The 19390-nt window shown below is 32.3% G+C and overlaps 1 pseudogene; it reads left to right on the forward strand.

The window, feature by feature from the left end:
* The first annotated feature begins 10806 nt into the window (after positions 1–10806).
* LOC149556425 (alpha-L-fucosidase 1 pseudogene) lies at positions 10807–12934 on the forward strand (annotated as a pseudogene).
* Positions 12935–19390: the final 6456 nt, after the last annotated feature.

Here is a 19390-nt window from a genome sequence, read left to right on the forward strand (position 1 = left end):
AGGAACACAGACCTAACCAGGAGTCTAGACATCCTCCGCTATCTCCGACACTAAATGATCATTAGTAGGGGAATCATCTGCAGGGTAATCCACAGGATCTAGAGGTGCATCCATGGACTTAACTACCATATAGTGTTTAGAAGAGGCCTTTGACCACCAGGAAGGTGGTCGCCTTGATTTAGTCTTCACAATAGCATAGCGAGCAACAATGTGACTTGTCATATGACATTTTCTACTTGAAAAGGGATACCTTCATATCCAATATTTGAGTCCAAGAGCCTCTCGAGGATTCCAAACAAACCTTCTTAGGGAGGCCCTTCAAAATATCCATCTCTACAAGAATTTGAGCACGCGTTGAATGGAGAATATTCAAAGTGTTTGAGTCCACATATAAAAAATCACCGATGGCATCCCCAATAGCTTCATAAATAGAACCTAGCTAGAGATGCAACAAGAGATTTAGAATCTGGACCTAGATAGGAACCATGTTAAAGGATTCTATAAGTGGATTGAAGTCCATATGCCATGGTTTGGCCATAAGTGGAAATCTATCCTGCCATGAAAAATCGTTATCACACAAAATAGTCTTCCTATCTTTAATAGTTTTAAACTTTTCTATGAAACATCCTTTAGCCATTAGAAAGATGTGGACATCACGATCTAAAATTGGTTCCCAATGCTTGGAGATCCAAGCATGAATATTAGCAAGAGAGGGCCAAAAACTCCAAAAGCAAAAAATAGTAGTAAAGGTAGAGAGCTCTTCTATCGTACTATAAATATCATCAACTGTATCTGAGTCTAAAAGTACCCTTATAGGGTTTGATACACTTACAAGGGAAACTTCATGGGGATAAGAAGGCCTAGAATGAGCAGCTTGAACAACACCATGAAGACCCGCTTCAAATGTAGCCACGTTGGCATAAGAGGCAGCCCAACCCCCTGAAGGCTTAGGAGAAATTGACCCAAATCCAGCTGAAATAGTAGTAGAAGGCATAGTGGCAATATGATATGCTTAACATCATGTAATTATATTATTTTGTGTCCTTCAATATTGTTCAAAACATATTCAAGACAAACACTTAAGTGTTATACAATTAACACTTAATGTTCACATTGGTTTAGAAAATGGTTATAAAAAAAAAAAGTTTTGGTCTATGAGAAAGTCGACAAGGCTTGTTATCAGATAAACCCCAACTATTATACCTTTTTGGTAAGGCCTTTGAGCTTGCTAAAATGGGTCTTTATTAATTTTTGCATAACCCATGTATGGAAAGAGAAAAAGTATGTTTATCATAAACAATTGCCTAATTGTTATGAAAATTTTAGTAGTTTTGAGTGGTTTTGGTCTAATGGAAGTTTGGGGTATGTACTTGCCTCCAAAATTTCAACTTTCTTGGTTTATAAGTAGAAGATACATTCCTCTAAAATATCCAATAGGTGGTTTTGATAGAAGTTGCAGAATTGGTGTGGAATTCATTGTAGACCGAATAGTTTGCAGGCATATTTTTAACAGCAAAGAAGATGGTAATGCTTTATGTTTCTTATTTCATATTTTTCATTTGATTTTCATTTGAGAAGATTATCAAAGGTAGAAGAAGGGTTATATATTTCTTCTTCATTCATTCATATTAGTATTTGATCAGATCTTTTGATGGAAAAAGAAAATATATTTGGATATTGGATGCTTTGAGGAGAATAGAAGTATATTCTGCATTGTGTTTTCAACAAGAACTTGAAACTAGTGATTCATGATTTGTGTTGTAACAGAGATGATCCTCTGATTTTATATCTTATTTTTTCATTTGGAAGTTGGTGCTTCTTGTCTTCATGAAGTTGGTGATTCAGGTGTGTAAGGGATTAGTGTTCCTTGAAATTGGTGTTTCTAAAACAGGGTGTTGGTGCTTCCTAGAGTTGTAGCTCTAAAAGTTTTGCCCAAGAGGCCAATAAAATTTCAGATTCAAAGTGGTTTTTAACCTTAAGGGGCTTTCCATGTTAAAATATTGTGTCACTTTGTTATTCATTAACTATCTTGCTCCTGTGTTAATTTTTTTATAACTTGTAGTTGTTTCAAGCTTTTTAAAAGTATTTTAAACCATTGATTCACCCCCCCTCTTAGTGGTTTTTGTATTCCAACAACAAGATCTTTCTCCCTTATGAGATTAATATATTCTTTACAAATTCTCACTTACTTGGAAGCACATATCTTGTATAATGAGGTTGTTTACTATGTAGACATAATGTGACGTCTTTCATCTTTCCTTCCATCTTTATGGCTTTGTATTATTTCACAATGATACATCTCTTTAGAATGAGATAATTTGTTTCACACAAGATCCTAACATCTTTTCTTATCAATCTTTTTCATGCCTCCCAAAGATACACATGTGCACGCACGCACTCACGCACGCACACACACACACACATATGTACATGACACATGCGTCCTTGACCAAAACCTCTTCTTTATTTGTAAAACTCTGATCATTATAAATAACTTCCCTTACTATGCAATTCAAGGGTTTTCATCCCTCATAAAAATCTCTATTTCACCTACTAACAGGGGGGATAAATGGGCACATTCTTGTTCTCTTACCTATATTGTCTTAAATTGGAAGCACCATAATTTAATGATGATTTAGCATCCATTTAATGTGATTTCATTATCTCCTTGCATCTCTCTTCATTCTTTCTCCTTTCTTCCTCTTTCCCCTAGGTGGAATTAGGGTAAGACTTATTTGATCCTCTTTTAACTCCTTTTTTCATGGCAAAAATCTTGAGGTAGGATCTAACCACCTAGTTCCTTCCTTTCCTTTATCCAATCATTATGAATCCCTTATCCATACTAAAATGGCTATATCTTGAGTTCTACACATGCTTCCTCAAATTTAAGACCTATTTCAAGATCCTAAAGGAGTGTCGATAATTATGGAAATTGGTTGGCAAGGATGTTGTGCACCACTGCCAATTAGGGATGTAGTGTGCCCTTTTTAGGCCAGTCAAGTACTGAGTGTGTCCCTAATTGGGCCCTATTTAGGATCCATTTCCCAAGTCCCATGTCTAGATTTTTTAGGTGTGTTGATTCTTAGGTAAGTCAGCCTATGAAGAGAGTTAAATCTAAGCCCTTTATAAACCCCATCATTTCTCCATTCTCATTTATCATGTTGATGTTCAAGAACTTGTGCCCAAGCTCTCAAGTTCTCAATCACTCTCCAAGAATTCAAGGTATTCAAACAATATCTCCATGGAAGATCAAGGACTCATGCACTTAAGTCACTAAAGGAGTTTATACACGATTTAACACTTTCAACATTCAAGATCTCCCTTCATAACTTCAAGATCCATTGTTGTATCTTCTACATTCATCCTCTCAAGATCTACATTCATGTGCATTCATTCCTAAGTCAGATTTCAAGAATAATCATTCATGAAGGTTTTAGTTTCACTTTTATTTCCTTTCCTAGGAGTTTTGAAGTTGAGTCAAGGACCTATTCCATCTACATACTTGATTACATTCCAATTTTAAGAGCATATTCAAAAATTTACATTACTTCATGTTAGATCTATCATTGTTATTTTCTAGCATCCCATTTCCATTTTCATTCATGTTTAATTCCTAAATTGAGGTTTGATTGAGGCAGACTCCCCAAGCAACAAAAAAAACTTTATTTTGTAGGTTGTGGATCTTGGATTGGTGAACAGATTGTAAATTAAGATGGCCTTTTTGGCATTCTTCAAAAGTACAAAGTTGAAATCAAGGTCATATATGATTTTGCAAGACCACAGAGGTCACCCTTGGCGGATCGTCGAACAATTTTTTGGTTTTATAGATCTTGTTGTTTTCAAGTGTAAACAAAGAAATCAATAGTTTTGGAGCTAATTTGACAACCTATTTCCATTTCAATATAGTTCATCATCTTATTATATCTTCTTTTCCAACCCTACATTGCATATCTTCTTACTTATACCCTCTTAAGGTGGAGGTGAGAGGGAAATAAATCCAAGATATTCACTCCTTTGGTATTAGATTACACATTCATGCTTCCTTTTGTGTCAATAGAATCTAATTCAAGGGGTAGATCTTGGTCTTCCCCCCTTTTAAATGTGTTTAAGGTGGTTTATTCAAAACACTTCCCCTATTTGTCTCAAATATGTTATTTTTTTTTCAAGAAATCATATTGAAGGTATATGTCTTGTCAATGAGATCTCTTCCTTTCAAGGGTCTATTCTCACAAGCATAAAATCCTTTCATAATTGTCTATATTCGTACCTCATAAGAGCTAAAACTATTAGCTAATTTTATGGCATACATTTGTTGAATTAGGGATACTTCCTTGCTATTGGAACTAAGTATCCGTATTCTCCTCCTTATCATATCTACTATGGAGCCATCATAAGGAGGGGGCATACATATAGCCTCCCTTTTACATTACATGTATCTTCATTGATAGAAAAAATTACACATACATAGGTCAACATGGACTTCCCATCCTTAAAGATGGATTCAAACATAATTTCTATGACTAATCCATACAAAAGGAATCAAACATAATTTTTGAATCCCTAAACATAGATAGATGCAAGTGTTTAAGATATTATTAACTAGAATGATACATAAATTTCTAGACATTTTAAAGTTGTCTTTTGTGTGGGTAATTAATTTTCTGTGGGTTCTAGGCCCAACACAAGGGTGTTTCATTTTCTAATCTTAATTATGGTCAAATTTTAAACTATGTAAGAGTCAAATTTTTTATAAAAGGAGGTTTATTCCCCACATCCACATTTGAAAGAAGCAACCAATCTCATATTTATGAAAGCATTATCAAGTGAATTATTTTGCATCGAAGACATTCAATCATCCATTGAAGGCATCCATCAAGCATTCAATAATTGTATTTCCATCATGCATTCAAGGAATTTCCTTCCATAGTTGATTCAAAGAAATACAAAGCACATTTCTTGTTCCTAGAATTGTGGTGACATGAACAAAATTTAATATGAAAGGAGTTGGCAATAGGAATCAAAAGAAATGGGAGTATAATAGTTGACATAATGTCACTATTTCACAAGGTCTCTATATCCTTATAAGGGCCATTTAGAGATGATGGTGGGCCCAATTCCAAGGATGGAAGAGTTAAGTGTTAAACTTTTTCTCTATTTTCAAACGAGAAGATTCCTCATAAAGGTCAAAGAGTGAATTAATGATGGTGATGGGCTTGATTCCATGGGTGGAAGTGTTAAATCCATGCTTATCAGATAAAATATTTGCCATGGGGAATGAACATGAAGATTCAAGAAAAGATAAATATGTAGTGCAAAGTGCTTTTTCCATTTTACAAAGTTGAATGTATCTTGAAAAGGAGAAGTTGTGAAATAATGACAATATCACTGTTTCACTAGAAAGAAGTATTATTAAAATAAATTATAATGTGGAATAATGAAGGTTGAATGTGAAGAGTTGATCTAAGACCAAGAAGTTCCTTGAGTGTTAGTAATTTTTTGTATGAAGTATTTCATTGATTACTATTCTAAAAATAATTCATGCAGTCATTTGCATATGGTTGGTCTTCAACTGTCATTTGGGTAACTACTTGAAGACAATTAAAAAATATTTATTGTGACATTGTATAGCTATTTCAATGAGGAGAAATATAATGTGAGAGAGGAGAGAAGATTGCACGTGAAAAAAACTAAAAAATATAGTGTGTAGTGAACTTGTTGTAGAGGTGGAATGAATGGGTAGTATTGAAGAGAAAAATCATAAGAGCAGATTTTATCACATAGAGTTACAAATAGAGATATAATTTTTGTGAGATATTTGTTTCTTATGGAAATAACTCAAAATTCTTAGATTGAACATTATCACTTGTATCTAGTAAGGGGTTGGTTTTCCTAGAAGCAAGTGCTTCCAAATCAGGTAGGTATTGGTGTTACTTGGAGTGAGTGCTCCTAAATATCAAAAAAAGAAGTTGGCTCTCTAAACATTCCAAGCTAAGGTTCAATAAGAAGACACATTTCAAGTGGATTTTTAACCCTTAGGGATTTTCCACTATTTCTATTGCCTTGTAGATTACACTTATTTTGTTGAATTTTCTTCTTGTGTTTATTAATTACAATTCTTCTTATAATTTGTTGAAAGTAAAAATTATCCCATGGTAAATATTTTTAAAATGTGTATCATTTTTAGTTTGTGTAGATAACTAATTCAACCCTACCTCCTCATTAATTCTTGCACCCAACATTAATATAGCTCATGATAGCCTTCCTTTAAGTGAAAATATGACCAAAAGAATTCTCGTTCCATTATATCTTAAGTTGAAATTGATATACTAAGTTTCTCAATTAACCTATATATAGAGAATCCATTAATATAAATGTTCTAGTAGTCAGAGATAAAATTTTGAAAATCAAGGTGACAAGTCTAGATAATCCCAATTTGGAAGGGGTGGAAGGTATTTAGTTGGATATTTGTCTAGTTTTAAAGTAAAGGGTTACAACCAGAGACTTGAATATAACCTAATAGGAAAATCAACTAAGGTTGAAATGATCTTAAGAGGAAACAAATGAATCTCTGCTAATTTTTTGATCACTACAAAAATGTTCCTTTGGAATATATTATCTGGGGTTGAGATACTATAGATCAACCATTTTGACTGATTCACCAATTGCTTAAAAATAAGATTAAGATAATGATTTTTTAAAGATAAGTATCAAAAAGAGGATATTAGGGTCTCTAGGAGAAGTAAACTAACTAAATACCCCATTTTCATCCCAAACAATGACTTGAGAGAATGACCATATGAACTTACTGACTTTTCCAAAGTCTCAAGACATATTTTGGTCACTTGAAGGGGAAAAGTCATGGCTTATAGCTTTTGATTAATATAATTGATGATATTATGGTTCTGAGCATTTTCCAACCCTCTTATATTTATTTAGATGAAAATAATTGCTTAGATCCTCCAGAGCTCATCTATCCAAAATTGTTTGACTCATATTAGTAATGTCTCTACAAGTTTATCTATCAAGTCTTCATAGTAGACTTGTTTATGCTAACATCCATTGATCCACAACAAATCAACTTTGAAGACCTGGAAGTGAGGGAAAAATGAGAGGTTGGGAGAAAGGGGAAACTTAGACCAATCAACAATTTTGGACTTGAAGATAGTGGAAATTGGGAGAGAAAAGAGGCTAGAAGGGGGATTAGAAAGATTGGTAGGGATACAAATGAAACTACCAAAAGACCCAAGATGATGGAGAACGAGGAGGGGTAGCAACCAAAAAAATGAGGGAGAGGGAAGAAGGGAGGGTAGAGTTAAAAAATACTAGATAAATGAACAGCGAGACTACCAAAATAGGAAGATGGAGAGGATGAGAATAAGGAAGAGAGAGGGAGATGAGAAGTAAAATGAGATGGAAGGAGAAGGGTTGAAACTCTTGTCCTTTAAGACATTCATAAGATAAAAAAGGAAAGACTACAAAGGAGAGTTGACCAACTCATTAGAATAAATGATCTCTAGGAGATACATGTCCAAAGAGTAGGACACAACCTTTTTAGAAGAAGGGAAACCCATGGAGGAGGATTTAAATTTCCCCATGGAGGAGGGATGACTTGGTTTCTAGGTACCTCAAGGGTAAGAGGTAAAGGGGTTCTCTAAGGAGAAGAATTCACAAGTCCAAACAAAGTTTTTAAATTGGATAAGTTGAGATCATACACCAAGCCTAGGTTCTAGATTGATAGAGGTGAGAAGAATATTAAGTGCCCCCACACTAACAAAAAATAAGACATAAACAAGCATCATTATAGTTGTCATGAAATTGTCCAAAGAGATGAATTAATCATAAGAGTTAGCAATGCCAATAATATTTACCCCATCCCTAAATTATAGGGGGAAGTCCAATAGATGATCTACATATAACCCATATGTAGGATTAAACCTATGTTTACATACAAATAGAATTTGTTTCCCAAAAACCAAGGCCTAGAGTAGCCAAGTCTCATAACAATATTCAAAAGGAGAAAATGAAAAACTAACCAAACCTTTAAGAAAAGTAGAGAAAAACACATTTACTTTAATAAGCCAATAAAAATTAAACCATCTCTTGATAGATTCAATATTTTATCATTGAACAAAACAAATTCGTAACCAAAGTGTTCTCAATTTTTACCATAAAATTGTTGATGGTTGCTTGTTTAATTTTAATGGTCACTCCCTCCTCAAAACATGCAAGTTTAATACTTCCTTGGGGAAACAAATTTTTGGAGGCAAAGAGGTCCTTCCATGTGTTGGAGGAATCTAATGGCACATCCTTCAAGTGAGAAATTGTGGAGGACCTACTAGAGGAAATCTTCTAGCAAAAGCCAAATCCACCAGCATATTGTCTTTGGAAGAAAATGCATGAAAAATCTAGCTTCAAGACAACACCATCCTTGAGAACCCCAAGTGAATTAGGTTCCTTCCCATCATGAAACCCCTCATTATACAAATTAGTAGTCACTAACATGGTCTTAAAAGCTTATGGTCATCTTTACCAAAAGGGGGTCCAACATTAGGAGATTCCTACTCAAAGCTCATATTACATTTTTTTGTACTTTTTAGTAAATTACACAATTAACACGATTATAATTATAGTTTTTAATGCATAAGTGTTTTTATAATGATGTCTTTTAAATCATATTCATTCCATAAAAAATAATAGACTTAATTTTGCATAGTTTTAATAGTTATTGTTATTAGAGTTAGTTGTTTTGCATACATAATAAATTAAGTAGTTTTTATAGTTTTTATTTTTTAAATTAAGTTCTTGGTTAACATTTTAACATTTTAACTTCCCGTGGAAATTATCTCCTACTTATCAAATGACTAGTGATGCTGACACAACTCACCCTTTTGGTTTGCATGAAACTCTTTTGATCTAAATTTATGAACTAGTGAGACCACAAATGGGGGACCTCATCCCCTTCTCGCAAATCTAAGCCCTAAATATGTGAGCACATTAGGTCGATGAAGGCACAAACCTGTGATCACAAAGTCCGAATGTGGGTTTGAACCTAGGTGGAGAAAACATCAAAACCTAACACACTAAGTGGTGAAGCCAAATAATCAAAGTAGTTAATAAGATTATAATTAAAGCTATTTGTGTATAAATATTTTTAGAAAGAGATATCCTTCAAAATTATGATGACCACAAAAGTTTTTATTTATAAGGTTGTAATTAAAGCTATTTGTGGATGCATGTGTATAATCATTTATATACTTTATCTACCTTCTATCTTGCTTCTAAGTCAATGCCAACTAGTTCTATTGATTGATAAGTAGGAGATAATTTCCACATCAAGTCAAATTGTGATATTGCTATCAGGATTTAACTGTGTGATTTTGAGTCAAACTCATTGACCCATGTTTCATGAGTGGTAATTCAACATGAATCCATCTCTCATGAGAATAAATGGAACACTTAGCATTCATTTAATCTAGGTGATGCTCACAAGGGTGAAGCAACCAGGACTTCCCAAGAGGTCACCCATCCCAGTACTACTCCAGCCTGAGCGAGCTTAACTATGGAGTTTCCTCCATGGTTAAACCCAAAGCTTGCAACCCCATTTGCAAAACCTTCACCAAGTGTTGTGCCTTATGAACCATTCATTAGAAAGCCCCTTAAGCTCATCAATTGAATAGTAGGAGATAATTTCCACAGCAAGTCAAATTATGACATTGCTTATCAACATTTTTACATACTATTTTATTTTTGATCTCATATATTCATATGTACACACACACACACACGCACGCACGCACGCACGCATGCACGCACGCACATGCACATGCACACATTTACACACACACACATATATACATACAATGCATTCGAGATCTAAAATATGATTGAATTCTCACACATTGTCCTCTCTACTATATTCAAGCTTGTTCACACAATTGTCTTATTTTTTCCTATCAGGTCTCTTTTGATATCTTCCTTAATGTTTGCACACTCTTATATTTTATTGTCCTATTTATTCATCCACCTTATATTCTATTACATCCATGTACTCTTTTTTCTCCATTTATATATTCTATTACATCTATGTGCTCTTTCTTCTCTTTTCTCTACCTTAGGCTAAGCCTCTTTAGTTAAGAGTCAAGGACTACCCACTCCATTGAATTCACCCAAAGCATGATCCCAACTTCATACCATTTTGATGTCAGAAGCTTGTTTCGTTTCATTTTAATTTTTTTCAATTATCTTTTTTGACTAACATTAGAACTCCATTACTCTCTATTCACTTTCACATATTTTATTATTCCAATAAAAAAACTAATATTTCCAAACAAATTTCCACTCCAAATAATAAAATGATATCAATACTTTTATCTTGAGAGTGTCTATAATTAAATACTTTAAAAATAATAAAATAAAACCGATACCTCAATTTTTTGAGTTTTTTGTGTGTTTATAATGGCACACTCAAAACCCTTTCCCATTGTTTCTTGCTGAAATTCTGACGTGTTAGATGCCCAACTCCACATCAAAACTTTACATCCATTTCAATGCGTACGTGTTTACCCACCAATCCACAAACACACCAAGCCAAGAGCACTCTAATTCCTCCATGACTCTTTCATCTTCAATTATAATCAACTCGACAAAATTTTGGACAATCAGTCCCGTTAAACTCTGTTCATTGTTGTTCATTCTCCATGTCTGGACTTACAAACAAACATATGATTCCTGACCATCTTATGACTCTCTCAGAAACACATTATAAATCCTCCCACCACATTGATCTTCACTAAGAAAAACTCAAGCATGGGGAGAGTTCTTCTTTGGGTTCTTTTCTATTTTGTAGAGGTGGGATTTTGTAGTTTCAATGTTCCACCTCCTCTGCCAGTTTTGCCACTGCCAAGTGCCAGTCAGCTGAAATGGCAGCAGAGAGAAATGATCATGTTTATGCACTTTGGTATCAATACTTTCACCAATAATGAATGGGGAACGGGGAAAGAGGATCCTAAGTACTTCAATCCAAATGGGCTTGATGCAAATCAATGGGTGAAGGTGGCAAAAGAGGCAGGATTTTCTCTAATAATCTTGACTGCCAAACACCATGATGGATTCTGCATGTGGCCTTCTCAGTACACAAATCATTCAGTGAAAAGCAGCCAGTGGAAAGATGGAGAAGGAGATGTTGTTAAGGATTTATCAATGGCAGCAAAAGCCCAAGGCCTTGATTTGGGTTTATATCTGTCTCCATGGGATCGTTTTGAGCCTTTCTATGGGCAAGAGCTGCAGTACAATGAATTCTATTTGGGGCAGCTGCAGGAGCTCTTTAATTGGTAATAATAATCCTATTTTGCTTTGAATTCTTATCAATGTAGAGGTTTCTAATGTGCTTTGAATTCTTTTATTGAATTTGAAATACATGGTAAATAAATGGCAGGTATGGGCCTGTAGAGGAAGTATGGTTTGATGGGGCCAAAGGAGATAACACAACGATGACATACTTGTTCTCAGAGTGGTTTGCCATTGTTAAAGAGTTGGAGATATATGCAAACATTTTCTCAGACGCAGGACCAGGTGTGAGATGGGTGGGGAATGAAGATGGGGAGGCAGGATTAACTTGTTGGTCCACCATCAATGGATCTTCCTATCACATTGGCCAAGCAGGCACTGAGGGGTAAGAATACATATAAACATAAAACAACATATATAATATGATGAGTAAGAGATATTTTTTAGATCAAAGCAAATTGTGATATTGTATTGCTTTTAGTTTTTTTTATTCATTGATTCATGTTTGATGAGTAGTTCTATTAATCATGGAGGAGACTTTGCTCAAGCTAGGCCACCCTTAAGCATCCCACATTAAGGAAGAAATTAAACTTTAAGTCAACTTTGACTATTTAACACATTTGACCTAAGAATCAAGCCTTAGTGTGTGATGTTTAAGCCGTCCGCTCAAGCTAGAGCAGTATTGAAATGGTTGACCTCTGAGAAAGTTCTGATATTTCACCTCTGTGAACATCACTTAGATGCAATAAGTGTGAAATGTTTTATCCATTCTCATTAGAAATAAGTTCACTTGAACCACTATTCGTAAAATAAGAACCAATGAGTTCAACCAAAGAAAAATTAAATAATTGAATTCTGATAACAATGTCACAACGAATATGACAACTGATTCTGACCTTTCTTTGTTTTGAAGTTGTTTGGAACTTTTTTTTTGAAAAAAGATAGCTTTTTTTCTTGCAGGTATTTGAATAGTGGAGACCCACATGGAACTGATTGGATTCCTCCAGAATGTGATGTTTCCATTAGAAAAGGTTGGTTTTGGCATTCAGATCAGAAACCCAAATCGCTAAGCCAATTGTTGGACATCTATTACACTTCAGTGGGAAGAAATTGTGTTCTTTTGTTCAACATTCCGCCAAACACAACTGGGCTCCTCTCTGAAGAAGATGTGGAAAGAGTAATGGAATTTAGCAAGGCAATAGAAACCATTTTTTCAAAGGACTTAGTTGTTTATGCTTATGTCACAGCAAGCAGTTTGAGAGAGGAAGCCTTCAGCCCTAGCAATGTATTAAGCAATGATATTTGGACTTATTGGGTACCCAAGGTTTTTGAGAATGGCGAAAAATCTCATTGGATAGAATTGAATGTCAAAGAAGATGTTGAATTTAACGTTGTGAGGATTCAGGAGACCATTGGATTGGGGCAAAGGATAATGGAATATGGGATTTATGCATCGGGTGGTGAGGAGAATAAAATGATGCTTGTGAGTAATGGGACTACAATTGGTTACAAGAAGCTTCATAGACTTGAAAAGCCTGTGAAGGCTATGAGGGTTCAACTGGTGATTTGGAAGTTTAAAGGGGATGTGCCCCTCATTTCTTCTTTTGGCATCCACTTTGATCCATTTTACAATGCCTCTTCCTCATGAATGTTATTAAGATGTTTGTTTTTCTTTGCTTTCGAGTAGTGCTATTATCCAAAGTTTAATTTACCTTCATTATTCTTATAACTTTGTGTCTTTATGACACTCTATGTGTTGTAAATGAATTCCCTTTCTTGATATAATTATGTTATAAAAAGTAAAGCACAAATTATTTCACATTTTTGTGAAAGGAGAAATGAGATAATGAATATAAGTAGATTTTTCTTGTGTGAAATCTAAAGTTATATATTCACAAAAGGAAAGTCAGGGATATAAGATCACTTCGCATGAGTCACTTGATATCAAGATAGAAAAACTATAAATTATCAACTATTCATAAAAAAAAAAAAAAAATTCAAAGTCCTCAAGTTGCAAACATTGTGCCAGCCAAAATAGAAGATTCATGTTCATTAATATTATTAAATTATCAAACTTTATTTATTTTTCAATAAATTTTAATTAAATTTAAATAATTTTAATTCAAAAACTATATAAAAACAATTTAACTATCACTTATAATATATATTGATTTAGATGAAATTTTCTATTTTTTCTTCAAGATATTATTTCTTTAAGAATTAGATTAAATTCCTTAGATCAATTATTTGAGTAGATCTCTCCATATCAATTAACTAATTTTTCAATCACATGGTTATCAATAGAAATCTAATCTTTAGATTTAGTTAGATAATGAAATATATGTAGGTTTTACTTGTGTGAAGCATTTTATTATTGTTGATATTAAATTAAATTGTTAAACTTTTTTTATTTGAATTTAGTTTTATTAATTTTTTTGCAATTAATTATTTTTAAAAATATTTTAGATCTCGCTTATGATGTATTCCATTTGGTGAAATGGTACGATAATGTTATTTTTTTCTTCTAACAAATTTTTTAAAAAATAATTACAGCTTAAATTTCTTAGATCAATACTTTCTAAGCATTCTAGGGAGTAGATCTCTCCTTATTAATTAAGTATCTTTTATTCAAATGATTGTAAATAGGATTTAGTGATGATTAGGACATATGGAACATCTCTTTATATTTTGTTTTAGATTCAACATGTCAAACCTAATTGGCAAACATCATATTACAAATAGTGAACATAAATTGAAGGGCTTTTATAAATTAAAACCTTTTTTTTGTTGTATATCTCTTCCTAAATTTTGGTGTCATTGAAATATTTAATGAGTCTATTAGTCTTTCAAAAATCTTTGATGGTGCTCATTTTTGAAGATTCATGTGGAAAAAAGGGAGAAAAAGTGTAGATAGGATTACAAACTAATGCCATTTTTTGGCTCCCAACTAATATTTGACCTCATTGTGCCTACTATATATAACCAAATTGGCAAATCCATGAATGGGTTTCCCTTGGTTAAAATTGCATATACATCTATTTTCTTTATAATTCGTGTTCTTATCAAATGTCAATAATTAAGAATAGAAAAATAAAATTTATAAGCATGGTCCTTGAAGGTTTTTCAATCACTTTCATTAGTTTTTGAAAATTTGCATCTTTTAGAATTTTGGACTTGTTTTCATAGTCTAACTTGGTTTCTTGAGCAATGCTCTCTCTCTCACACAAATATCAAATTACCCACCTCTCTCTATCTCCCTCTACTTATATCACCTCTCTTTCTCTCCTTACTTCTCTCCTCCACTCCCTTATCTCTCTCTCTCTACCCCCTTTCTCAATCTCTCCCCCTCCTAGTCTATCTCCATGTCTCTATACTTTTTCTTCTCTCTCGTTAACTTCTCCCCTAATTTTCCCCCAACACTCTTTGTCAAAACTTCTCTCTACCTCTCTCTTCCCCTCCCTACTAACTACCCCCAACTCTCCCTCCTACCTCCCTCCCTATGTCTTAATTTCGATTAACCTTTCTATCTTCCTTTATTTGTCTCAATTATCTCTCCTTTTCTATGTTTATCATCTATTTACCTCCCTCTCACCTCTTTCTATGATTTATGGATGAGATTATGTTTCTATAGAGATTAGGTAAAAAATCCATTTCCCCATCTCACCCTTTAAATCCATTGTAAAATAAAAATTTTAAAAATATGAATATGTGTGTGTTTGATGATATAAGAATTTTTAACAAATTGAAAAAATGAAAACATAAGTTTAGGTAACATAAATATTTATGTGTTATGTATGCCATATGTTTTCATATTGATATTTATATAACAAAGGGAAGTGTGTTCTCTTGGGCAATTATTCGCAAGAAAATCTCTAACTACATATAGGTTTATGAGGATGAGATATCAATGTCCCTATAGGAGTGTAATTGTATAAAGGCTTATAACATATAATGGATAATCTTTTGTTGGAATGTCCTTTCACCTAGGAATGATGGAGGTGTTGCATAGCAAGTTGAGGTAGGAAACTGCACTCCCCAATGACATCCTCAACCTTTTTTAGTGATGCCCATTTTTAAGCAATAAGGTTAATTACTCCAATCTATGGATAATACGCATCTCGATTTGAAAACTTTAAATTTAGAGCATGGAGATTTTAATATAAGATGGGGTTTTTAGAATCCTTTAGGATCAAGGTAGAAGATTCTATTGTTGAAATGGAAAATAATAGATTGAGAGAACAAAGCACTAGGGGGTCTTTCATAAGTTGGGATGCATTAATGAAAAAATATTGGTATGGTCTAAGAAATCCTTTGGTTAGAGGGTCAAGTGGGGATAATTCCTACATTAAGAGAGAATCTAATTGATGCAAAAAATTTGGAAAGTAGATGACTTAAGGTCAATTTTGATGGTGCTTCCTAAGGTAACTTGGGTGTGCAAGATGCTTGTATTAATAGGAAGTGAAAAGGAAATGTTGTTTGTAACATAGTCAAATGCCAAGATAGTCAAATGCCAATCCTTCTTAGCACCTGCTATAAAATTTAAGGCTTTTGTAATTAGATTGAGAAAATGCAGAGAATTCGATTTGAGCTAAGTATGTGGTGGTTGAAGGAGATTAAATAATAATGAACAATATATATTATAGAATGACCATAGTACCAATAGAAAATCACAAGCCATGTTTGAAAAAGCTCTGCATATTTCATAGGTTTGTAAGCTTTTCCACATTGATCATGTCTTCATGATAGTCAATAGGGACGTTGACTCCCTAGAAAATAGTGTAGCAATCCTTATGTGATGTGTAATTTAGGCCTGGATGAATTAAAAACCAAATTACAACACCTTAATTGTCTGATGTAAACCCATTTTGGGTCATTCCAAATGAGCTTGCGTGTCTACACCAAAAAATCTAAACCTATCAAGCTGTCATTTATCTTTAGTTATTTTCTAAAAAACTTTTTCATATGATTAGTAAGATGGATCAATTTCTTTAAAATTGTTAAGGTTGAAAAATTATAGGTAATATGAAGACTTTTATTTATTATCCATTCTTGATTAATGCATTTAAAATGGAATTAATACTAAGACTCCTATATATATTAAAAAACTATAGATAAGAACCACAATAGTTAATCACCTTCTATATTTATTTTTTAACTTTTTCATATGACTATGTAAGATGAATCATTTACTTTAACATTGTTAAATTTTTAAAATTATATCTAATATGAAGACTTTTTTTTTATCATCTATTCTTGGTTAATGCATTTAAAATGAAGTTAATATTAAGACTCCTATAAAAATTTAAAAAGAAGATAAGAACTACAATAATTAATTACCATATACCAATTTACTAATTTTTATATTTATTTAAAATTCTAAGTACTCTAAAAATAAATACATTATAGATTTATAATGAAAAACACCTTGATCTAAACATAAATTAGAGAAAATAAAAAATAAAAATAACAAGAGTTGTGTTACACTAGAGTCCTTGCCTTGGGAAAAAATAAAAGATCTATAAAAATTGAAAGAATGATTAGTAAGAGTGATCAAGAATTTATTTTAACATAAGTAATGGCAATATTGTGGCTCATGTGTCCAACTTTCTTTCGCTAGTGATAATCATATTATTCAATTATAGTTGGCAAACTACTCATTGTATGTTCAAATAGAGAAATTTTAGATTAGTGGTGACAATTAGGAGAAACATATATATCAAAGACAATGGATGAAATAATGACAAACACATCAAGATTGTAGTGTTAAAATATTGTCCCACATTCCTTCCTTTTTATCATTCATTGGGAATTTGTGTTTAAATTTTACAAATAAAGGCTAGAAAATCTCATCACATGAAGTTATGTGAGATTATCAGAGATCTAAGAAAACATTAAGGAAGATAACTTTGTAATTCAAACAAGAAGTATTTTTTGAAGGTCGTGAATTAGATTTACATCATTAATTATAGTTACCTAATTCAACCAACATATTAGTAGATGATGATTAAACACACACCTCTTCATTCTTTAAATAGGGCCTATTATAGTACTTCAACCACCCACAAAAAAATTAGTTTAGTAAACTCAACACTTCATGAGCAAATACAATACTAAAATCATTTATAATGTATGTGAAAATTTAGCTTATATATGCATTTTATGGGTTGATTAGTCATTTAAAGTTTAATTGTATGAATTTAATAAGATTTAACATCGGGAAACAAATATTTCATATTTAGCAAGTAAAATTTCCCTTTCTCTACACATGTTAAGCTTGTTTAAACAATTGAATGCTATACTTAAAATACTTAAATATAATACCAATTTACAAATTACTTAAATATAATACCAATTTACAAATTACTTAAATATAATTTATTCTACATTCTATATTTTCTTTTATATTTATTATTGTTTTATTATTAATTCTAATTTAATTTATATGAACCCAAATAATAATTGACTCGTATTTTGGTTGAATGAAAATATTCAATAATTCAAATAATATTTTTTTTAACAACTAGTATAGATCATATCTTAAATAAATCTATCTAAAACAATGCCGATAGATATCTACTACAAAATGATTAAAATTTAATTTACAACACCCAAAACTACTTATATATCTTTTATCTCTATTTTTTTTTTCATTAACTTAAGTTTTTTATTATAATTTCTAAAGAAAATCGATGATTTTTTATATTTTCAAACATTATAATTTTCTCAAATATTTTATGTGGTGTTTATTAAATTATTTTTAAAAGTATATTATGTTTATAATTAAATTAAAATTTTTGATATGTAGATGATTGTCAAATTTAACCTAAAAAGATAAAAGTTAACATTAACAGGCTCACACCATTCCACTCCACCCATTCTATCATTGTAGAATGTATTTTTTAATACGTCACGGTCTTCAAATACGAACCTTTGAATATAGATGACATTACATTATTTTAGAAAATACTTTGTAGCCCATTGTTCACATATTATATTATTACATTATTATCATTGTTCATTGGTTGAAATATTTTCTGTATTAAAATTAATAGAAAAAGTTCAAACCCAAGAAAAATTAGAACCAACCAATCAGAAATATAAATAAATTTGTGAAAAATAGCTATATAAAATAAAGGTCATCCAAACTAACTAATGGTGCACAAATGTTGACAAGAATGCATGCCGACCACCCCATAGAGCTTTTGTTGTTTTGCTATTTGATATATACCTATAACTACTATAAAGAGAAGTTTCCTTCATGGAAAAATAGTGCAGGCATAATCCATGGTTTTGTTCCCTGCCCCTTCAAACTTGTTTCACATACATAGATGACAATAAAATACAAGTCTTCCATGACATAGAAATAAAAATTATAATAATCATGTGGCAAATATCCTTTTGCAACTAAAGTAAAATAAAAAATGTCACAGATTAGTCTACCAACAAGAAGAAACAAGAAGAATGTTGGATCCCTCATTCTGAAAGCATTGGAATTATTATGGATGCAAGCATAAGAACCCAAACAAGCATAATGACAAACAACCCTGACAAATCACAGATGTAAGAATCTCAATCCATAGCGATCAATTGCATTGACAGATTAAAAGAAGGTTAAATATGTAGATGAAATGATGAGATGAGGGGAAATAAATAACACAGTCTATTTCAATCACTAGTGAGGTCAATAGATGAAGAACGTTTTGGATATGTTAAAAGGAAAATAGAATTAATACTTTAATGTTGCAAATGCTTATAATTAAACACTTTAAAATTCTCTCCTGACGTGTTCGATCCGAACTTCACATCAAAGCTTAGCATCCATTTCAGTTCTGACGTCTTCAAACAAAAATTGATGAGTAATAATTCACATGCAAGCATTCCAGGTAGAAAACCATAAAAATTTATCACGGGCAACATATGGCCAAACTAGTGTAATTAGATTATAATGAAATGCACAAAATTTCAGTTAATAATTTGTGTCAATCCACTGAAACTCTGTTTTTTGTTGGTCTTCTTCACGTCTGCAATTACAATCCCATGACTCACCTCTTCTTCTTATAAATCCTTCCCAAAACATCGATCTTTCCTGGATCAGTCTAATATG

This window comes from Cupressus sempervirens, chromosome 5 (genome assembly GCF_028749045.1).
Source record: "Cupressus sempervirens isolate cs-2001-9-10 chromosome 5, ASM2874904v1, whole genome shotgun sequence".
NCBI lineage: Eukaryota > Viridiplantae > Streptophyta > Pinopsida > Cupressales > Cupressaceae > Cupressus > Cupressus sempervirens.